Source organism: Colletes gigas, unplaced genomic scaffold (assembly GCF_013123115.1).
Source record: "Colletes gigas isolate AHSC1104 unplaced genomic scaffold, ASM1312311v1 Colletes_gigas_Sc00035, whole genome shotgun sequence".
NCBI lineage: Eukaryota > Metazoa > Arthropoda > Insecta > Hymenoptera > Colletidae > Colletes > Colletes gigas.
This window is the reverse complement of record NW_025106664.1, coordinates 1,734,335-1,754,263: the sequence shown is the minus strand read 5'-3', so window position 1 is coordinate 1,754,263 and position 19,929 is coordinate 1,734,335. Positions and strand designations below refer to the sequence as shown.

The 19,929-nt window shown below is 42.2% G+C and overlaps 1 protein-coding gene across 3 annotated transcripts in view; it reads left to right on the top strand.

Moving 5' to 3' along the window:
- Nucleotides 1-19,929, top strand: part of LOC122402392 — a 69,188-nt gene that overhangs the window by 26,779 nt on the left and 22,480 nt on the right. The window lies entirely within an intron of this gene.

The following is a 19,929-nucleotide window of genomic DNA, read 5'->3' as shown; positions in this document are numbered from 1 at the left end:
ATATTAACTATTTCCATCACGGTCGTTCCGAAATTCGAAGCCTCGGAAGAGATTAGTATCAATTTGCACGCTTAGGTGACTAATAAAGGTATTGGAAACAATAGAGAGCCAGTCACTTTGACGATCACGATAACGATAACCGCGATTAGCCTGTAATTATCCGACGAAATTATTTTCTTTGTTATACGTTGAATTATTTAATTACTTTGCCCGCAATGCGATCGAGACCGGGTTAATAACAGTTGTGGCGCGTGTTTTAACCGTAAATGTACAGAGTGGTTCTAGAAACTGGAAATTTTGTCAAAATATTGAAAAATACTTTAATCGTTTGAAATCAAAATATCTAAAAAAACGAAGACTCCAATTTCCACACCATGTTGACCTTGTCGATGACCCGGAGGACGGGTTAAAAAGGACCCAAGGTGTACGGTGACGAGGTCCTTTTACTGATTCAATTTCCCAGAACGTCCTGCGGTCTATTTAGGGGGCGAAAATCCTGGCTGGAACAGACAGGTCCAGTTTTTCGCCAGGTCTGGGACAGTCAGTCGATTCGAAATGCGGCGTCGGTGGTGTGCTTCCGCGAGGAAACGAATGCTCCTCCGGGCGTTTCGCAAGATTACATCCAAGACCTCGTTACCGCGGTATAAATAGAGCTTTCCTGCTGGCGTGGATTCAGTTTAACAGCGGAGTAGCGGGTGCGCCGGGTCTAAACAATCTTCTGGCTGTCACGTGTGGTGACCTGGATGCTTATTCAGATCATTGGCGCCGGGTTGTTGCTTTCATCGGTCGCGCCACCGCGTTTCTTTTCTCTTCCGTCCCTTAATCATCGATTCTCTGAACCGAATTACCGTTCCATTTTCAGGAGAACGTTTCACACCTGCCATTGGCCAGACTTCTGGCTAAGGAATCCGCAAAGCGTCCCGGTATCGACGAAGCATCCGAGAATGGGTTGATTGCACATGATTGATTGTAAAGAATAAAATTTAACTCGATAATTAACACGTCACGAGATAGACTCGGTATATTTCTCGAGCAAACTTCGGTTAAGCTTAACATTATCCACATTGTAAGTCCGATGTCTGAAGGGTTGCGTTTCGATGAGATTCGTGCAGCAATTCGGGTCTAGGTTAGGCCAGTAATCGAGTGAGTCGTGTCTGAAAGGGAACCTAGGGTAGCTGACTTTAATGGACGTTGCACACAAATTGACAAATAACATTAACAGCCGTGTGCTCGATCGAGTTAAAGTTCCAAGGAGCATTCGCGAAGTTTCATAATGCAACTTTGATGCCTTCCGCCGAGAGGGCGATGCAACTTTGTCGCGAATCCAGAACGGCAGCACAGATATTTATTATCGGGGCATTACCATCCATAAATATTTAAGACACACGAGCTGTACGATACGTAGGAATATGTGTCGCGTTCTGTGCGCGGCGTTGGAACTTATTATGGATGTTGCATCGGTCTCCTGTCGAAGGGAAGACCCCTCGAGAAGTCGAGGAACTGTTTTATGGAAACTGTATCTGTGACTATAAACGCGCGCTGAATCGAAAACGGGAATCCGGTTCGAGTATCAGCGCGAAAAGATTTCAAGTTGAGACGTTATGCATGGAAATTGAGAAATTAGAATGGGAAACGTGCTGCATACCCTCGAAACCGGAGATTGATTTTCTGAAACTGAAAATTGATTTTCTCTTTGATCTACGATGTTCGATGGACTCGATTCTTAAGGAATACGCGGCTAATTACGTTGCAACAAGCTTCGTACTTAAGAAAAATATTCACGCGACAAAGGTGTAACGGCGGAGAATTGATCGACCGTTGTGACAAGTGATAATGGAAAATAGATTAGCCCCAGACTTCGAGCACAATGAGTTTGACATCATTTCTGCCGGAACCAATAAATCTTCCAGCGACGTATCTTCGTATTGTTGCACACGGAATGGAGCGGGGAATCGATTTATGTGAAAGAATACGCGAATTATCTCATCGAAAGATTATGTTGCACTTATTGTGTAATATTTTTTAACAAGGGGAATTCTGCAAATGTGTTCAAAGGTTAGAATCTGTATTATTGTAATTTTAATCCACTCGGCGGATCGTTCTACCGTCGGTACCATTAACGACGAGGATTAGAGTTTCACGAAACACGAGGATCGTACGCAATTTCCAAATCGCTGAACCGGCTATAATAACTTGGCAAACCGAACGGTCACGGACGTTCGTCGAAGGAACGTTTATTTCCTCAAACAAATGATAAAACACAGTCTGGACCGACTCGCGCGATTCCAGTAACGACCGATCCTGCATTCTCGAGAGCCCGCCCTTAGCTGTGCTCGCTCGACTCTCCAAATAGCCCAAGACGGAACTGAGGAAGGGTCGAGCGACGTCAACCAGCTCGTAAGGTAAAATTCATGAAGTAGAGCATCCGGTGTCTCGACAAGCAGACAAGCAGGCGACCAAAAAGGGAACTGACGTACTTCTTCAACGACCCCAACCCCCTTCGGAGTCGATGAACCACGCGCCACGGCCGAGAAACCTTCCAGAGTCGAAAATAATCAACAATTACTAGCGTTCCTAAAATGTCATTGCCGTGGTTGATCTTTCGATCTTCCTAATCTCGAACAACTACCCACTTTTAAGAAAAATAGCGATCTTCGTGAGTCAAATACCTCTCCAAACCGGAATTTTTTGTTCGAGGATATTTAATTTATGGAGCTCTTAAGCAACGAAAAATAATATTTCACGATGATCTGATCGAACAGAAATTTGTAATATAAAAGCCACCCTCTTTTAAGAAAAATAGCGATCTTCGCCAACAAAACGCCCCTCGGACTAGAATTTTTTGTTCAGGGACCTTTAATTTATGGCGCTCTTAAGCAACGAAAAATAATATTTCGCGATGACCTGACCGTACAGGAACTCTTTTAAGAAAAATAGCGATTTTCAGCAGCTAAATGCCCCTCTAGACCGGAATTTTTTGTTCAAGGATCTCTAATTTACGGAGCTCTTGAGCAACGAAAAATAATATTTCGTGATGACCTGATCGAATAGAAACTTGTAATATAAAAACCACCCTCTTTTAAGAAAAATAGTGATCTTAATCAACGAAAGCCCCTCAGACTAGAATTTTTTGTTCAGGGACCTTTAATTTATGGTGTTCTTAAGTAACGAAGAATAATATTTCGCGATGATCTGATCGTGCAGAAGTTTGTAAGATAAAAATTGCCATAGAATTAGAGTTAATCGTTCAATTCATCGACGAGGAAGTTCGTCAGAAAATTACAAGGCGATAGGACAGGGTGAAATAAAAATGGCGGTCGTTCGGGATCCGATAGGCGACCCTAACCTCTCAGTACGTGGTCGATGAAGCACGTGGCGCGTCTAAATGGACGAAATGGCCGAGAAACGGTCGGAACACGAAGGTAGAACCGAACGTCAAGGCTGGCCAGATCCACCTCTTCCTGAAACCTGGCACCGACCTCGGTTCGTAGACCCGGTGCCAAGGTCGTATGATTCTAACCCGCCAGGGCTTCGCTCGTCCTCCGTCTGAGACTAACCGTCGACGATAGGGTCGACGACACACGGTCCAGGTGTTGGCCAACCGGAGGGTTGATGCCTGCACGCAGGAAACTGTCCAGGTTATACTTAATAAAGGAGTCTGGTTGCCACGGTAACTGCGAGGTGAACGAGCACGGTATTGATTCAGCCCACCTGAATTCAGGTCAGCCCCTGACTAAACACCTTCCCCGTGTTACACAAGGCCCGGTCTACGTTTCCGTTGCGTTCCCGTACGCCTACGGATGAATTTTTCTACGACCTTCGACACCCCCATCTCCCTGTCCACGCGCCAGCCACGCGACCGCCATGCATTATGGATATAGTTCATCTTGATAGAGGATCGCGGACTGCTCGCTGCGTTTCCAACCCCTATACCTTCATGGTTCCAACCCTCTTGCGCATGGGATCGCGTGAGAGGTGGATTAACCGATGATAAACATCGTAAGATTCGACTCGTGGATGACGAGTCTTTAGGGGTTGAACTTTTAGCGAACCATCCCTTGCATCTACTCAACGAAGCAGAGCAAAAAGATTTCACTTTCGTGCTTTGATTCTGGAGTAATCCCCTTTTTTGTTAACACGTCGATCGTCACGGTGATCACCGGTGATCGCTTTTAACACTAGCACTACCGAAGTGGTGAAAATGACTCGTAGTTTCTAAAAAAAATTGTAGAAAGTGGATTTTTGCAAAAACGTGGTTTTCTGTAAGAGAATGAATATTTTTTCACACTAAAATTTGAACAAACGAACATCCTCTGCGCATTGTTTGCGGTGTTTGGAGCAATGACAAATTTATGCAAAGTTACTTCAGAAACAAGAACTATTTTCCAAGAGAAGGTACGAAAGATTTGTTTGGCGCAACGGTGCAAGCGCATTACGCATATTCTGTGCATGAAAGTATCAAGCTACGACAATGGGAAACATTATTATTATTATTCATTTATTCGCGGGATAACCTCCTTAATACAAAGAAGAAGTAACACGTAAGGAAAAACAAAATAAAGATTGTACAAGATGAAAATATTATCGCTTCACGTTTTAACCGATGGATTCGACTGTAATAATACGAAGCTAGCAAAGCGTAGCTTATCCGGCGTTTCTAAGCCTCACTTCTCCTATCGATCGTCTTTCGTGTAAGTCAGAATTTACTTTGATTTCACGTGGATTTCCCCGCCTGTTAGGAAACTTGGTTTAAGCAACCGCCGCCGTTAAGTTCGCGTCTCGAAAATGAATGCAACAGGAGACTCGTGGGAGACGCGGAAGGTTTCGACGGATTCGAGTTTCCGTTCTCGAAAGTCCCGTGAAACTTTTCCGGTCGTGAGTGAGTGTCTCGCAATCGGTTCACGCAGGTAGGAAATATTTAACTTTAAAAAATCCGCGTATTCCTTAACCGATCACAAAATCGAGAGATTATCTAAAATTATCTACAGACGCATCTAACCAATTTCTAATATTTTTTAATACCAACAAGTAAATTCGAATTCTTGTACGTGGAATAGCATAATTTTTAGATTACGCTGTATTGTCTTAAATTTTATTATTCGATAGTAAAAAAAATATTTGAAAGTAACTTAGGCGCTTTGACAGATGCTCGTAACTTTCTACAAATATCTAGAGGCGATTTAGAAGCGTTTCAGCGATCTTCTATGAATCCCTCGATGTATTTGAAGATATCCTGAGGTATCGAAAGCTCTGCACAGAGCTTCTGGACATATCTACAGGTGTCCGGCGTTATCCGAAATTTACCTAGCATCTACAGGTGTCCCGGGTGTAACCTAAGAAATTTCGATCATCGTCGCTCGCGGGATACTATTGTCCACGAGCATTTACAAAATCGTTGCCTCTGTCGTTTCGTTTATCTTCCGCGAGCACACGGGGACGCGAACGTACGCCGTAAAATCGAAAACAATGGCGGCCACGCGTCGCCGTGAAGTTTTCAACGAGCCATTCCGGTAAACGTTGGCTTCAACGAATGATAAAGCATTCACGATTCAGGCACCAGTGTCCCCGCGCGCTCGATAAGGGACACGATGTCGTAAATGTTCGTCGATTCGAGGACGATAACGATGACAGCAATTAAGCGGAATTCACCACGAGGGTGTTCGCGCGACGTCGCCTCCCATTCGTCGCGATTCTTTCCCGATCGATTTCGCTCGCCCGCGAAAGCTTACCGGCTCGTGAAATATATATCGATGAATTATTGGAACGTTCGATCTGTTCGGGAACCATCGTTCAACGAATTAAAATATCCGTCGTCGGGAAATAAATTCAGCGCCGTTGACCCGTGATCGCGAAACGAAAAACGCTTAACCCCGATTAGAGAAATTTCGACGCGAATTCGTCATCGCGGGACAAGTTAAGATCGCAATTTTTAGAAATTAAAAGTTACTAGAATTTATATAGACTACAATTCCAGACGTAAAATTTTTATCACCGATAATTTAAGTCGATCTTCATCGTTTCGACTATTATTTTCTTCGACGTGATTCAGGATTCTCTCTTTGCGGTTTTACGGTTCTGATTCATTCACCATCTGGCGTTCGCTGTCTAAATAAACCCGCGTCTGAGAGACGTTCCTGTATTCTCTGTAAGCATTCTCTTGTCTGGCACGCGTCTATTGGAAAAACGAACGTCTTCCATCGACCGAACTGCACTCTGAAATTCCATACATCAAACGCTGTCTGCCGTATTCTGGTTCGAATGCTCGTTCGTTGTTTCTTTTAACCCGTAAAAAAAAAATCAATCGTCGAGCGTACCGGGTCGGCGTTTCGGGCAAAGAACGCCTCGGGGTCAGAGAGATTTTCTTTAATTGCAAAACGATGCACGAATTTGTTCCGCGTCGGACAGATTACGAAACCCGATGTGGCCACGGGTCGGGGCGTGCGATAAAATTTGCCGATGTCTTCTAAAAACGGGAACGTCGGCGGAAGCCGCAAACGCACGAAACCGCGACGGGGTTTCAGCTTACATGGAAACTCGATTAAACGATCCAACGAAATAACGTCATTAAATAATGGCATTATGGTCGACCATCGCTGTCGATAAATCAATTACAACGGGGTAACGAGTGTTATTTGATGTCCGGGCGTAAAATTTCGTTACGATTCCAGGGTACCCGTAGAAATTTCGTTTCGGTTCCGGCTGCGCGACATGGGAATTTGAATGCCGCCCCTTTTATGGCGTAGCGCACTCGACCGGGTAATTTCAACGCGAAAGTGGCAGAAAATTGAATTTTCTCACGGAAGGAACGAGGAGACCCGAGTACATTTCGTTTCCGCCGGTCCCTGGGGTTTATTTATTTACTTTCTTCGTCGGTTTTTTTCTCAAAATCGATACATTCAAACGTCTTGATCTGCTTGTCTTTTTTTTAAATTTATATTCGGTAAAGAAACGAAAATGAAGTATTCACGTTTGAGATATTCTGCTTTAGGTGTTTCACGCTGATTGACAGATTCTTAAGGAAAGGTCAACCGTCTATTTACACCGTGCATTAATATAAAGCTTAATTGGCTTCCATTAACGCAGCCTCCAGCGTGGATAGACAGAGTAATTATCATGCCATTAAACTTCCGTATAATTTACCCGATTTCCCGAAGCCCTTTCTCTGTGAGCGCCGCGTTTCAGCCCGGCGTCACTTAACAAATTAGCACTTGCAGCACCGTGTAACCTTTCGAGCCAATTCCCAACGTGAAATTTCGGGGATGCACGAATCTCTAGGCAAGTTGTACTACTTGCGTTTCGATTTGTTTGCACGCTCGGGTGTCGTCAATGTTTAGAGTGCAGATTCGTTACGCGATCCAAAAATTCGATCCTTGATACACACGACCGCGATGAATTATTTCACAAATTGTTAGGTTCAAGTTCCCTGCGCTCGCCCATTTGGCAGCCACGAGTCGTTCCAAATTTAACACTCCGCGGCAAATGATCGAGAGGCTACTAAACCTCTGCAATAAAGCAGTTTTTCCGGATAAATAATAACCTTTGATGCATTTAAAACCTCTGTATTATTGCACGAGAAAACCTTTTCAAGAGGCTTTTTGGATTATTAGATTTGGAAAGTCTGATTTTACTATCCAATTATTGGGAAGTAACAAATTATTTTTTGAGTAATATTATTGAGCCAAGCCTGGCAGCACTGCAATGCCAGGTTCCGTCAATTTCCAAAAATCAGATTAATATTCTGGCTCTCCGATGGGGACAGATAAACCGGTTTTTATTTTTTCAAAATGAAAAATCTGACAAAAATTGAGATTTATAGTGATAGCAATATCGGTGTACTGTAAAAGTATATTTTTTTACATTTTTTTACTCAATAGGTCAAGAGAAATTGTACGAAAACATGATTCTCGTTTTCATTTTATTACTACCCCCACGGTCGAGATTTCAAGTTAAAAGTTTGGGGGCACATTTGACCTCCTTATGCGACTATACTCTTTCACTAAATGGACCCTAATTTTATTATTACCTGAACAAATCTCGTTTCTCACGCTACAATCTCCCTTTAACAAAATTTAGACACGAAAGTACAATTTTCTGGCAAAACAACCTAATGCTATTATTAGATACGATTTGTACGTGTGTTTGGTCGTTCGATCGGCAAACTTCGAAGGAAGAGGAACCACGGAACTGAGGTTTCGATGATTTTCCCTTCGATTTCCGTCGACCCTTGCAGACTCTGCACATCCAATTAACCAAAATAAATGGTCGCTCCTCCTCGCTCGGGCGATTACTCGCGACGGTTTCCGGGTGTTCTCTCACAGCCAATGAAAATTTCGTCATTCCATCTATAATTATTATCCTCGTCACGAGGCCCGTAGGCGTGCACGGTCCTCCCGGCAGTATCAAGGATGAAACTCGACGAGTTTTGGCTAAAATTACCAGACAATTATTGCAAACCCTAGCCAGAAGCCGGGAGAACCGACGACGACGTTGTCGATCGAACTCTCGACGAAGTTATCGCTATTATTGGCATTTATCTAGCTGTTGCGGAAGAGAACAGCGAATTTCACGAGCTTAAATAACATTTTCCCCGATGCACGAATCTATTTCGCTCGCTGATTTTTATTTGAACCATCCGAATTATCGGGGCAATGTAATTTATAAATAATCTAGAACGTGACCCCTTGTGGCACGCCAAATGGAAGTGTAACCGAATTGTCCATTATTGAATTTGACCAGAAATGATAGAATGGCTGGAAACCCACAAGATTGCGTTGCCTCTGCGGGGAAGCCATCGTCGAAAAGATTCTGGCTCAAAAGAAAGAATTATCTCCAATCTCATCGCTACGAAGCTGCGAAACGCCTGTAAAAATATAAAATTAACGACTTTTCGATGAAAATATAACTGCTGACGCATTTTGACGACAATCTTTTTATACAGTTTGACCTTTGCTCGAGGCCCTCTTCGTAAATGTCGACGGCGAACGATTTGTATCGCGCGGGGGCAGTGAAAAAATTAAAATTAGAAGAATCTAAAGCGCGTCCGCGAGGTGGTGGTCGTTCGACTTTTTGATTGTTTAGGCAGAGATCGTCGAAGCTTTCGCGGCGTTCCGCTCGATCGGTCAAAGTTCGAACCCTTTGCCGACCCGCGTGTAATCCGACGAAGTTTTCCTCGTCACGGTTTGAATCCGTCAGAGTTTAATCCTCTCTGCGGTTCCCGGCCCGTCCCTACAGAATCTCGCCCCGTGTTGCGATTGATCCCGATAGGGTTTCACCCTGCCGCTCTATGACGTCCGATTCGTGAAATTTCGAGCTTCTCCCGGGTCTGTTTGTCGAGATTTAATCGTGTCTTCTGTTTATCTATCGTCACTTAATTCCCCGCTGCCCTAAATCTGATCTTCGAGGTACATTGTCACCGATCGGATCTCCCCCGTGGCACGAATTCTCGACCCCGCGCAGAGGATCCCAAAACGCGATCAAATTGCGGTACAATTGTCACAATAATGTGAACGTTGCAGTTTCGCGTCTGTTCCTCCGCAGAACTGTGATCCAACAATAGTTATCCGATCGTAGGATCGTGTACGATGCGACAGTTTGTTCGGTACTTCCGAAATATCTGATCCCAAACTTGCATCTCACAATATTTAACGCTCTACCGTCCTCCAGATTAACCCTTTGTAGCTTTGCATCCAATCTCGCGTTAATCCGACAGTGTAACAGGCTTCTGCTTCCGTATAGACCTAGCTTCGTGGAAGTTTAGGCCCGTTTCAGGTCGATTCAACTTTTACGATTTCGCGTACAACATAATCCGATCCCAATCCGAAACTAATGCTAATTAATAATTCGAACGTCATCGATCGTCCAACACTTTTGCATTTATATATCTGACAAGTTTCTCTAAATTATATCAATGTAAATAAACTTTTAACGTATTAAAGTACCGACTTTCCGCAATGTTCGAGGCAGCTCTGCCTGACCCGCGAGAGACGCGGCGCTCTATTTTTGTAAATATTCGGTTCGTTAAAAAGTTTGCTCGCTGTTTTCCCCCAGTTAGCTCTTATAGGAACTGACAGCCGCCAACTTCGTTCCGAGTCCAATCTAATTTGCAAGAGTATAGAAGCTGACATTTCGTTGGGTATACCGTTGAAACGGAACTATTTCAAGAATTACCGTACGGTCACCGCCATGGATTCCGCGTGGGAAGTCTTAAACGACAAATTCGTAGCCAGAAATTTGTAAAATTCTTGCGAATCTCGGGGCGCGTTTCTCCATCCAGCAGCGATTCGTGAAAGCTACGTTTTGATCGGTCTTTCGAAACGCGAGCCTCGTCGGGGAAGAGGACCCGGAAAGTAAAGGAAACTCGCGACCCTCGAATTAGCAACCAGCTACAGATCTCCCTTGAATTTACCCAGTCGAATGTGCACGCTTTTTGTACGGTGACCCAGATCACCGGCGCCTTCGATGCTCGTTTACAACCCCTGAAAACACGTGCACATTATAGATTGGCAATTAAATAGAGAAGCCGACGTTTGCACGAAGGCGGTTGGACGAGCGAGTTAATGGTCATTCAAAAGTCTAACAAGGGCAATTCCTAGTCCTCCGGGGAATGGACATCGACCTTATTTACCGTGCCGTGGGCGATATCGATCGTGGACGTCGCACGAAAATTGACGTGACAGAGTTAATCGAGGGGGTTGAACGTCAGCCAGCGGGGGTTGAGTTATTCGATTCTAAAGAACGTCAATTACGATTCAGCTAAATGTTGCGTACAACGTACACCGATTCGGCCTAGTAACGTCATCGTTCCTCGAGTTATTTAGAATTCTACGAGTGTTTAGGGTCATTTGCTATCCTACGTCCAGCTTCTAGATCTTCAATATTTAGAAATTCATCCATTTAATAACAAACGACGTATCGTAATCTGTGGATTGCAGTGGAACCAGTAATTGGAAACGAAAGATACAAAATAACAATAGGTTATTATTAATATTCAGTCAGTTTCATACTTCATATCATTCAATTTTGTATCTCTGTTTATCCCTGTTGTGCAACTGTCTTCTACATTTGTATCTATTTCCGTATTAATGGGTACTTAATCCCGTGAATAAGTAAATAAATAAATATAAAAAAAAAACAAAGTCCGCGTGTCTACAGATTCCAAGTGCAGAGATGAATCGAAAGTGTGGAATAGAATTTTTTGCTCCAGCGGTTCGTTTTCGAAATAATTACATTTATCTGAATCCGACCATTATCGTGTATTCCACTTACTTTTATTTCCAAGTTGTGCTCCACCGCTGTAGTTTGTAGAACGTGCAGTTTTAAGACAAACTGTCTTAAAATTTCAATATTAACTTGCCATTTTGTTTATAAAAATGGAGTCGAAAGAGTTTGAAAAACGCTGCCGCGGGCTGTAACGGTTATAGGATCGTTTCGATCCATCATAACCGTCTCAGACCGAAAGCAATCCCATAAACGTTATAGGGAATGACTGTTACGAGATTGTTTCGGTCCTTCGTGATTGTTCCAGTATACCGAGATCGATATTGTAACTGATTTCAATCCCTTCGCCCAGCCGTGCGCTACTTAGCCAAGGCTTAGAACCGGCGCATTATTACCACTATTTAGTAAATAATGTGGCCCACTTACTGCTATTTAGCATTCCCCACGGCTCGGTTTATTCGCCCCTCGTAATCTGAAAGCGACGAACGTTGTATATCAGGAGGTGCTAAACTACTTTCTGTGTCCAATCCGTATTTCCTACCTCAGACAACGACGAGTTAATCCACTCAACGGGGCTCAAATAAATGGAATAAGTAGAAAAGCTTTGAAATTTGGCGGAGACCAGATTATTACGGAATCACGATATCTCGGGGACCATTGATTTTACGGAAAAAATAATTACCTATATCTATTCTTTTTCGATTTTTCGTAATCGAGAAAATAATCTACATTCTTAAGATTCGTTCTAAAATTAAAATTTAAAAAATTTATTTTAAATATACAAAGTTTTCGATTATAATCGTTTGATACTAAAATTTCAACGGATTCAGAAAATGGAGTTAATCGCTTTGGTTTTTTAAATGGCTCGATGTCTCGTGTTTACGTCTAGACTTTCCTTATGAGACGCAGACGTAACCGTAATCGGTATAAATTAATTTAAATAATGGCGTTTCCTGTAAATTAATCTACGATTGACACGAGGGCTTTATATATTCATCAATCATTCATGATAATTTGCTCGTGGCCCTCATCTGGCCTGACGGCAGCAGTATCGATTGGCTTTCCGATGGAATTGACACGCGCGCGAATAATTGAAGGTGTCAAATGGCGAATGTGCTCACGACATATTGAGATTTGTAACGTCGAAACCATAAACCATGAGCGTCACGCTGACAAGCCCTCATTGTTGATAGAAATCTCGTTTGCAAAGAAGCACAGCTTGTTGGAATAGAATAGTAATCGAATCGAAGACAGCTCGGTGCAGTGTCGTCCACGGTAGCCATGGTTTAAAACATCATGTATCGTTGATTTAACAATGTTTACACCTCTCTATCACTTTCGTAATGGGCATTACACATGACATAACAATTTCGTTGACTGTAAAATCAAAATTCGGTAAAAATGCGTAAAAACCAAGTATATTGAGCGGGAGTCGCTACAAGTATGAAACGTACATTCCGTTGTAACCCAAATTTTGCATCTTGCTGCTTCATTTCTGGGGACACTCGATCACCGTATCGTTGTCAAACCATTTGCTTATCGACCACTCGATCATCCCTGCTTTCTTGGGTTACAAAATGAAGTTTCACGGTTACACGACATCGAAGCACGATAATTAATTTCTGAATGCTGGTACCCACACTCCTAAACAACAGTTGACTTTCGTTGACTGTGTACAATTCCGATGAAAGCCTCGAACTCCAATTTCTCCTAAGAATCGTCCTGTGTTCTGTATCGACGAGGGTACCAGGTGCCCGCGGCGAACACAATTTCGCCTGTCAAATAGCTCAACATACATCGAAAGATGACTTCGTAACAAGCAAGAGTTCCTACCCAAATGCCAAAAAGAAATGATTAAATGTTTTGTCGTCCGGATCGTAGAGGAAATTTTGGTATGCACGAGAGCTCGTAATGCTGGCAATTTTCGAACGAACAAGGGGTCATAATCCAGCCAATTTTGTACCGAATTATCGGGCGCGATACCCGCTGCTTAAAATTCCAACGGCAACATTGATGAGAAATTATCATTCTTCCCGCATATTGCGCCGCGTCGACGTCGCGCGTAATTAGAAACTAGATGTCCTCGAGATTCGACAAAAGTAAAGTGTCGTTTCGAACTCGATACGCATCCCCGTAACCGCGTGCAAAACGAATTAGTTCGCGCGGGAATCGATTCGAAATCGAACTCGATTTCCGCCCCTCGAGACGGATGCGCGGGACCGAGACACGCTTTAGGGAACCTCGTCTGAGAAAATCGATGTCTCTTGTCTCGAAACGACGACACAGAGACATGCACGCGGCAAGAGTGTGCACACAGATCGACATCGATCGTATTCAAACAACGGCCGTAATGAAAGCACTCGGCTAAACGAGAAATCTCCGCGAAATCGGCTCGAGTTACCTGGTAACCCTGGCAACTGGCTGAAGAAAAGCTCCTGGGCTCGATTACAGGATGCATTTCCACCCGGCGTCGATTCCACGACGAATCAGGGACACTGCAATCAAGCAACAGACGATTCGCGCGGCTCTGTTTACCCGTTTCGACGGAGAATTTACGATTCACAGACCGATCGTGCGTTCCATCGTCGTTCCAGGGACAATGTTTGGGAAGAATTAACGGTTCCTGAGCGAGGCCACTATGAGAATATCAAATTAGAGCCTGGCCGAGTCGTTGATCTATTTCCATAGAAATTAATAAATCAGCTCTTTATACAGATATTTTACAGAAATTATTTTTCCCCATCTATAATAAATAAATCAGCCTGCTCTCTGTCCTGATTTTGGTCACCAAACCCTTCCACAAAGTAAACCTTTTGCAAGTGTTTGACATAAAAATAAAAATTTCACTGCACGAGTGAAATAAAAAAAATGTAAACTTGATTCGCGAAAGGGTTAAAACCTGTGTAAACGTTGTCTTTCCGTTTCCTTTGGTTCGTTTTGCAGATCGAGCAAGTATTCGACTGTAATGCAACGTCTATTAATTTTCATTTCGTGGAAATTTGTATAACGCGATGTCGAGTAATCGTTTCCCACGCACTTCGAGCAAGGACACTGACATCATCCCCGGGCTCTATTCAAGACTTCGGCTTAATTCCGCCTCGAATCCGCGAAATCGCACGAGCGATTCCAACATCGAGTGATTTCACTTGTTTTGCAACACGATCATCTGGCAGTGATGCTGGGGGCGACAGTATCATTTCTAAATGGAGCGAAACTGGCGTCAGCAGTGGGTCACGGCGATCCAAAGATACGATTACAGGACGAAACTCTCTGTTCATCCTCGAAACTCGTACGTAATCGAATACGACCCCGTCCCGTCTAATACAATTCCGAAGGACGCGAATTTCTCGAGCATCGTCAAAAATGAAATCCCGTTACCTCCCCCGAGAAATTTTTAGACCTTGTCGGGACGGAATCGTTTCGAAAGATTGTTTCGATCGAGGAGCGTCCTTGGGTCGTTTATTAATTACGAAACGCTCGCTCGACGTTTCTTGATGCTACGCGAGCTCACGACGGTTTGCATAAAAATAAAAATTTGCCCTTGGGGCGTTCTCTTCTTTAGTTACGTGGCTCCAGTTTACGTGACTGTCGTGAAATTCGCTGTGTCACGGAATTAATTAAGCTTCCCCCCCTATTTTTAGACGCATGCGCGTCTCTGGTAATTTCGTGCTGGTTAGGGGATCAAGTTCCGAAGCGTGATCGTCTTTGCGTAGTTGTTCGCCCCCTAACGATCCTCGCGCCTTCGTTTCTCATGGAAATCACTCTTTCCGATTATTTTTTTCATTGACGAGTGAAAAGAGTGATCTGCGTTTGGGTCGCGTGACTAGATATAATTCGATATTGCAATATCACAGATCTGACGGTTACTGTAATAGGTTTTTTGCAGTATCGAATGCCTGTCTCCCCGACGCGGGGTTGCGAAATGGTTTCTGCCCGTCGACACTAAAATTATCAATGACATGTCAACGACGCGATTATTGGACACGTAAATACATTGTAAGCTCGGAAAGCTGGTGCCAAGGTATTCGGTGACGCACACCTCAGACCTAATAGCGACATGCTACGGATAATCTTCCCCGTTTGCCCTCACGTGCCAGACGAAGACACTGATGAGCAGCTAATGATCGCGTCGCTCGGTAAACCGATTAACGATTCGACGTGACGATGCACGGGAAAATAAGGAACATTTTAACATAAGCGTAGGCGTAGGCCTCTCGAAAAATGTCACATTTAAATCCAACGAAAAGTAATCTCCTGGCTCGTCCCAAACTTAACTTCCTTATAATCCAAGCTATAAGTTGGCTCCTTCGTCTGAAACTTAACCACTTATGATCTGTTTATCCCGAACTTGGCTCCTTTACGATCAACTGTCTATCGTTAAGATGGCTCTTTATGATCTATCGTTTGTCCCAAAGTTGGCTCCTTTATGATCCCTTGCCTGCTCGAAAGTTAGATATTTATTATCTCTTGTTTACGCCAAGATTCATCGATCACCGTGTTGGCTTCTTACGGTCGCTTCTTCCTCCCAAAGTTAACTGCTTTACGATGCCCTGTTTATTCTAAATCTAACGGACTCTTCGTTCCAAAGTTGCCTACTTTACGACTTCCCCATTCATCCAGATCGTATCCACAGTTGATTTATTTATTTCGTCAAGATGAATTTTCGCGTGCACGAATATTTTATTTCATCTTTTCCAAGCATCCCTGTCGCTGTTTCTTTAATTTATGATAGCACCCTATAAGTATGAGATCCCACCATCCTCACCACACACTTGCACCGCTTCATCAGGGATCTTTTCTAAGTGTCGAGCTATACGATACGACGTCTTGCCCATAAATTGGCTTCTTATGATCCTTTGTTCGCCTCAAGGTTGGCTAGTTTACGATCTCTTGCTCGTCTCGATCCAATCCACAATCGACTATCTACATTAGGACCTCTTGTCTCTCCTGAAACGATCAAAGTTTCTCTATAATCTTTCCATTCCGATGATAAATATTTCATAATCCTGTAAAATCCTCCAATTGAATCCAAACTTGACTACTCCATTATTTCCTATTATCCTAGTTGCAGTAAATCATACTTCTGCTTGCCTGAAAAGCTGCTACTCAACGTTTTATGACCAGATATTGCAACGTGAATACAGAGTTTCATAGTTTAAGGCGTTTATGGTATGAATAAAGCGACGACGAAACGCAGATTACAAGCAATACGTCTTCCATTTAGTTTTCTTCTTCCTCGTAGTTTCTCCGTTTAAAACAGTTCTCGCGTTTGGAAGATCCAAAAGCTCATCGATTTAATTTTAAATCCAATCTCGCGATACCATCTATTCCGAAGGGCCGTAAATGTTTTACCTGGCGGAACTCCATGAATCTCGTTTATCAGCAACTGGGAATTCGCGTGAAATGAACTCTTTGCACCAGGCCATTCCACGGATAATACGAAATAATTTATTTGCAACCAATTATCGATGCATTTTCTTTTCTTTTTTAAATGTTTGGCATCTTATATCGCTCATCTTTTCCTTTTATCGAGGAAAAATTAAATTAAACCTGTATCCATAAATGTAAACTAATTCGAGGCATAAACGCGGGACGAATGACACGGAAGTGGACCAGGCCGCTACTAATGAGTTTTAAGGAAACTGGATGTCGAGTTAATGAATGAGAGAAAAGCAAGAAATTGGAAGAACGGCGGTTGCTTTTTCTGTTAATTGGAAGATTATATCGAGTAAGTTCTCGGTGTAACAGTCAAATTTCGAGTAAACTGCAAAGAATAAGTTTTAAGTTCCGATATAAATGTAAACACCAATTGCCAATTATTGCTCCAGTCTCGCAAATTACGAAGCTTAACGAGTATCGGTTGCTAATGAGAGTTCCCCGTTTCCGAATTAACGCCTTATCTGAGTCCCTCATTAAGGAAACTTTCCGGGAAAAATTCTCTTTGAAGGAAAAGAAGGAACTTAAACGTCTTCTGATCCCAATTAGTCTCGAACTCGGGGCTTATTGGAAGCAATTATAAATTTGATCGCGATCTCGAACGAAATGTGTTGTTAAAAATAAACTAACTGATCGTTTACCATTCCCGGTGCTTGTTAAAATCAAATACACGATTCTAAATATCAAGCGCCTCGATATTATAAATATATAATTATCTTAAACAAGCAGTTTTTATTACTTTCCGGAATAAATATAATTATATAACGTAATTGTAAGTTTCAGTTTCTCCGCGTCTTCGAACTGATTGGTTATTAGCAGAAATTTGTAGAGCTAATATTTTTTAAAAACTCTTAAATGAATTCTAGGGAGGACTTGGAAACTAATTTAAAAGAGAGATATCGTTTTCATTAAAACAACGTCGCCTCTTGCATAAACATAAGCTTTCCTTCATCAATCTCAGTCCGGAAATGGTATTAATTAATTATCCAATCAACTAAGTTACCATTTAGATGCTATCGAAGAGACATCTTATACAAATTAGGGCATTCTCTCTGTCGAAACAAAAGTGCATTTTACGCGCGTTACTTAAATTTTGTACTTAATTTTAGATCAGAGTTGTAAAGAACGTATGTCATTTAATAGACAGACCTTCCTTAATATTAATATGATAATAATTATAACTAATATCACAGACGAGGTATGCGAGTAAACTTTATACATTATGAAACTTTTTGGCGAAAAAAGAAGTTTCAAATCGTTCTAAAAAAATTATTTTCAATTGCAGGGGTCAATTACAATCATCTTTGGTGAATAGACATATCCACGAATTCCTACACATTTTCGAGAAAAAAATTCGAGTAGCTGCCTAAATTTTTCGGCGAAATTCAAAAATTTCAAATCGTTCTAAAAAAATTATTTTCAGTTGCAGGGGTCAATTACAATCATCTTTGGTCAATAGACATACTCACGAAATCCTACGCACTTTCGAGAAAAAAAATCTTTTACCGAAAATACAATGTCTGACCATATCTGTCTGATTCCCCTGGAATTTCATGCGTAGGTTTAAAAAATCATAACTTCTGAACGCATTGGAGGATTTTAATGTTTCGAAATGCAAACAACGCGTAATTTGATGGAAAATATTTAGAAATTCTAAGAATGTTGGAAAAATTGTTAAAAGCAACATTTCCGGAGAACGTCAAATTTAATACCTCGACTTTGTTAATATTTACGGAAATCGAGTCGGTGAACAGAATATAATGGCGCTATCTAGCGTCAAGAATTCAAATCATTTTGCTACAAATTTAGATATATTCGCTGTTATAAGTCACTGCCATAGATTTTAAATTGTTAGTTAGATATTAATATAATAATATAGCTAATATTTCCCTAAAGTATGTAGCCTATATTTTCCTTTAGCGTATAAAGAGTAACGAAACAAAATAATATTTTTACTTTGCCGTGGGTTAGACGAAATTTAAGGTGGCTCGTACGAAAGTTATCGTCGGTCAGTCCGAACGTATAATAAATATTATAAATGCTGAATATGAATAAGCATCTGCAATGTCGGTATACATAATTTGGTGGCGCTATCTAGTGTCAAGAATGAGAATTACTTCTCTAGAAACCTACAACCCTTCGCAGGAAGCTCGGAACATTCAAACTTCTCGGAAGTTTCGAGGTTGGCTGTATTCTGCTATTCCAACTTGGACGTCCTGAATAATTACACCTACAATTCATCCAACGTACAACTCAGATTATACTTCGTTCGACTATTGCCTCTTCCCTGACCGGGAAACGATTCAATAATAAATACGATGCCAAAGATGGACGCGTAAAAACGTTTGCATCCAATATGGCGGCGCAGAGGAACGTAATAACGTCAGAAGACCATAAATCTTCTACCTTAAAATTATGTTTCGACTCGTTCTCGTTTAATAAACAAAGGTTTGTTAATACTTTAATCCTAATAAAATAAATGGCAGGGTAGTACAGAGAATATTATTTCAAATCCGACCACAATTTTCCCCGAACAGTGCAGCCACTCGACGATCGATCGAGAGCGTTCAATTTAATTAATGAAACCAGACGTTGCTCGCAAACGTGTCGATGCGCCTACTCGAATTGAAATCATTCAGTAAGTCGAGTACAAAATCGCGGATTCCACTAGAGGGTGCGTCATGTCAGATCCATTCACTGGAGCGGAATCGAAGGTCCGCGGGGGCGCCGGTTACACGAGATTTCGAGTTCTCTTCAAATATTTCAACGCGCGGGAAACAAACGACAGCCCTTGTATCAATAAACAATTACGCTGGACGCGGCGTCGGTCGATGCGATAAATGGTCCCCCATTGTCCGACGGAAACGTGGAGAAGCCGGTCGTTGACGATTTTCACAAACAAATCTGACGGACGACAAAACACGAATCAAACGACGAGATAGTTACCAATAAATACAAATAATTAAACCAGCTCTCTTTCCAAGCGACAGATACTTTCCAGAACAATGGCTCGAAGTAAAGTGAGCGATAAACGAAGTTTAAATACGCGAGCAATTTCTTTAAATACCTTTTCACAACTTTCAGAGGTTTCGGTAGAAAAAAAAATCTTTTAAAAATTTGGGAGCAGTTTGAAGTTTTTCCCTTCGTTTTGTCGATGGAAGCTATTTTTATTTTTCGTTTTTATTCGCGTCTGAAAAGGTATTTGAGAAAATTGAAGAGGGTTTGCCTTTCGAATGGCCGCCCATTATCGTGCCAGTTTCGACGAGCAGCAGTTTA